This window comes from Physeter macrocephalus, chromosome 15 (assembly GCF_002837175.3).
Source record: "Physeter macrocephalus isolate SW-GA chromosome 15, ASM283717v5, whole genome shotgun sequence".
NCBI lineage: Eukaryota > Metazoa > Chordata > Mammalia > Artiodactyla > Physeteridae > Physeter > Physeter macrocephalus.
This window is the reverse complement of record NC_041228.1, coordinates 20,027,629-20,031,973: the sequence shown is the minus strand read 5'-3', so window position 1 is coordinate 20,031,973 and position 4,345 is coordinate 20,027,629. Positions and strand designations below refer to the sequence as shown.

The following is a 4,345-nucleotide window of genomic DNA, read 5'->3' as shown; positions in this document are numbered from 1 at the left end:
CCACGGCATGTGGGATCTTCCCGGACCGGGGCATGAACCCGTGTCCCCTGCATCGGCAGGCGGACTCTCAACCACTGCGCCACCAGGGAAGCCCTGAAGTCTTTATCTTTGGCTTGTCACACCTTACGTGAGTTTTCGTCATACTGACAACTGGCGAGTCAGGTTATAGCCATGTGACTTATTCCTTTGTTTCCTTCCACAAACATTTTTTGAGCACCTACGACGTGCCTGGCACCATGTCAATATACTAGGTGCTAACTAACACAAGAGACTTATTTTATTTAAAATATCAAAGAACATTGTATTGGCTGACATTACACCAGGCTATGTGCAGCCTCCTAGATGACATAAATGATGTATGACCCCCTCGTATAATTTCTAAATTGAAGCTAGAGTGAGGAGGGTGGTGAGAAAGTAAAAAACGAATTGTCCTCTTAAATGTTTGTACCCAGTTGGCAGGAATGTTTGAACTACTATCAGACATTTCATCCTAAATCTGGACGTGGGAAAGGTGATGTGGGCAATATCATGGCCATATTAATAACAGTCGTGATGACGCCACATGACCTGGCAGGTGTCCCTAAGAGGAGGAGCATTGAGAAGTGAGGAGTTAAGAAGGCCTCTGCGAGGCTCAAATAGACCAAGTCCATCTGCCAGGCTCCTGAACACCCAAACTCGGGGACTGAGTTGATTCTCATTTTAGATGCATTCTATGAAATCTGGCTGGCCACTTTTAAAATCCCAAGCAGATCAGAAATAGCAAATTAGTACACTTCGATGCTTACAGGAAAATGACAGCTGTCAGCCTCACAGGGAGAAAGGGAGGGAAAACTAAAAGGATAAAATGCAGACACAAGGTCTACAAAAATACAGCAGACTAGGGATGCAGGGACAGAGTTCTACCATGTCTTAAAGATGTGATGATTGTTACAGCCAGTACTCTAGTGGAGCAACCCAGGAGCCCATGTTTAACAGGCCAGGGATGTAATCAATGTATTTGAGAAAGATTTCCATCTAGAATGGTTAAGATTGAAAAAATGGTTCTTAACCAGGGGATGATTTGGCTTTCTGGGGGACACCTGGCAAAGTCTAGAGGCATTTTTAGTTGTTGCAGTTGGCTGTGGCGGTGGGGTGGGGAGAGTGCCAGTGGCACTTATTGCCAGTGGCAATAAGTAGAGGCCAGAGATGCTGTAAAAACATCCTATAATGCACAGGACAAGCACCCCGCCGCCATCACACACACAGGGATATTCTGGCCCAAATGTACGTAGTGCTGAGACTGAGAAACCCTTGTTTAATACAACAAATTTAATTATTTGAAAAATTCACTTATGTGGCCCATCTCAGTCGTTAGTGATGCAGGAGAAGGAGGCACCGCTCGCTGCATGTTATCTGTCAAGTTCTTTAGACCTGTCAAGGCAGCTTTGATCTTCACCATAATCTTATGAAATAGCTGAGGGAGCTAGCACAGCTTCCACTTGAGAGACAAGAGAGCTGAGAAAGAGAAGGATAAATGATGCTTCCGGTGAGGTGATGAACAGATGTCCTGACTCCTCATCCTGTGCTTGTTGCACACAACCACTGTTCTTTAGATCTACTTATTTCTAGAACAGAAAGGGAGAATCAAAGTAGTACCACTTGCTAATGTGTATCAAATTTAATTTTAATACGTCAAAACAAAGTCAGGGGACTTAGGTTCACATACAACTGTTCTTCTGTTCCCTTGCTCATTCGTTCTGCAAAAGCTTGTTGAGTGAGGTACAGGTGTCAAGCACTGTTCTAGGGGCTGCAGTGGACAAAACAGACACCCCTCATGAAGCTGGCAGGTCACAAGTATCTTACACTTGCTCACTAAACATGTTGTGGTGAGTCTGGATACTATTCTCCAGCAAAATCCCAACAAAGCCTCACAAAATCCCAATTCCTTTCCCTATGTCTTATACACCTTGCGCTGGAGTCACGCGGATGATTTCTAAACAAGCTTTGTATATCGATGTGCCTTTTCCTCTTCGTCCTCCGGCCCCTGTCGTCCAGCAAACTCATACTCATTCTTTGAGATCCAGAATAAATGTTCCCTAATAGCAGAGCTAGTAGCTTTGTCCTCTGGGCTCTCATATTATTTTGTATGTTTCAGTATCACATTAATTATTTTGTATGTTTCAGTATCATGTTAATTACTATGAGTACTGAAACTTACCTGTTTGTGTGTTAGCCTTCTACCTTTAGACTGAGTACCTTGAGGGAGGTCATAGTCGTGCTGGAGTCTTCCCTTTGCCTGTTCCCGTGCCTTCTCCGCCCTGCTCTGTGACCTGGGAGACTGACCTCTGTGAACTACACCCCTGAGCTCCGTTTCCCTCTGGCTTCAGGAGGGATCTTCCAATCGGTAGCACCAGCAGGAGTTTCAGGGGGAAGGAGAGGAGTGACCTTGGAGTTTATCTTCTTCAGCTCCCTCCCCGGCAGGCCATTCTGAATCGGCTACAGCTCACTGCATCTCCCAGGGGAGGCCCAGTCATACTGGCCTCTCTCCAGGTTCCAGGACTCACCCTTGTTCGCTGAGGCCAAGGGGTGGTAACGGCTCCTCAGTGTCACGATGCCCCGGGTACTGCACCATCCCTTGCGACTTTATCTAAACCCAGTCCATACATTTGCAATTAGCCCCTTTTCAAAACTCTCCTAAAATTATAGAATTTAACTGAGCTATTTCTCCCCTTTTATAATAGTCTTCCTCATCTTAGAATCCTAGGGTCTAACAGGTACCTGGCTCAAAGAAGATACTCAATAGACGTTTGCTAAACGTGTACATGAAGGAATACAGATGTTGCCAAAAATTTACTGTCAGTCCTAGAATTTTTTATTTATCAGAAAAGCTGCTCTCATCAAAGGCTTCACTTTCTTCAGAAGTAGAGAATTATTTTTTGCACTTGACTAGGCACAGTACCACTTATTAGCACTGCTGTTCTTTGTCATTTTCAACTTTACAGGAAATAGAAGTAAGGTGACGTCTATATTCTCCCTAGAGCATCCAACAGTCCTTCCCCTGAATTCTTCATTACCAACCTCAAACACCAAACAAAATCAAAGCATGAAACTTCTGTCCTAACCAACAAGCCCTGGTCAGAAAGTTTCCACCTCTGAGGGTACACATGATGACAGCTAAGTAGACAAGAGAGGGAGAAGTAAATAAATTCAATGAGCCTCTCACATTTCAGCAGAAGTTTTCACCCAAAGTGAATGTGACACATTAAATGAGCATCAGCCTCAAAGACCTTCTTTTGGAGCCTCATTGGTAGCTGTGTTTTCTAAGTTAGCAAGTGCCTGCTGTTAATGTGAGAATCGGTTTCAACTTTACTTGGCATCCCAGAAAACACATTATTTTTTGTAGCTATCATCCATATTTAGCCTTTACCATGCTGTCAGTGACTTGGAGAGTTAATGGTAATTATAGCTTTGACCATTTAAATATAAAGTTTTTGCAGTAAGTGAGAGGTCTCATACTGCAAACTTTTCAAAGGTTATCTTTATGACAATACTACAAGACAGGTATCATCCTGCCATTCTGTGGACGGCAAAGCTGAGCCTGGGGCAGGCTGCCTGTGGGGGTGGGACCTGAATCCAAGCACATGGACTCAGAAGTCATGGGTAGAAACTGTCCTTCTCTGAATAAAAGCCACTCACCCCTAGTATCAAAGAGAGACATGTGGATATAGGTACTTTTGAAGTTTCAATACACCAGTCTGTTCAGGGAGACCAAGTCCCTTAGTTCTGAGAGTGGGTCTGGGATGATATAAAGGAAGAGGTAAGGAGAAAGAGACTTTAAAAAAATTTAATTTAAAAAGTCTACAAATAATAAATGCTGGAGAGGGTGTGGAGAAAAAAGAACCCTCCTACACTGTTGGTGGGAATGTAAATTGGTGCAGCCACTACGGAAAACAGTATGGAGGTTCCTTAAAAATCTACAAATAGAGTTACCATATGATCCAGCAATCCCACTCCTGGGCATATATCCAGAGAAAACTATTAATTCGAAAAGGTACATGGGCCCCAATGTTCACGGTAGCACTATTTACAACAGCCAAGACATGGAAGCAACCTAAATGCCCACTGACAGATGAATGGATAAAGAAGATGTAGTATATATACAATGGAATATTACTCAGCCATAAAAAAGAATGAAATAATGCCATTTGCAGCAACCTGGATGGACCTAGAGATTATCATACTAAGTGAAGTCAGACGGAGAAAGACAAATATATGATACCACTTACATGTGGAATCTAAAAAAATGATACAAATGAACTTATTTACAAAACAGAAATAGACTCATAGACATAGAAAACAAACTTGT

At 43.0% G+C, this 4,345-nt stretch overlaps 1 protein-coding gene across 4 annotated transcripts in view; it reads right to left on the bottom strand.

Annotated features, from left to right (window-relative positions):
• Positions 1-4,345, bottom strand: part of SAMD12 (sterile alpha motif domain containing 12) — a 413,132-nt gene that overhangs the window by 60,077 nt on the left and 348,710 nt on the right. The gene's annotated exons all lie outside the window — the stretch shown is intronic.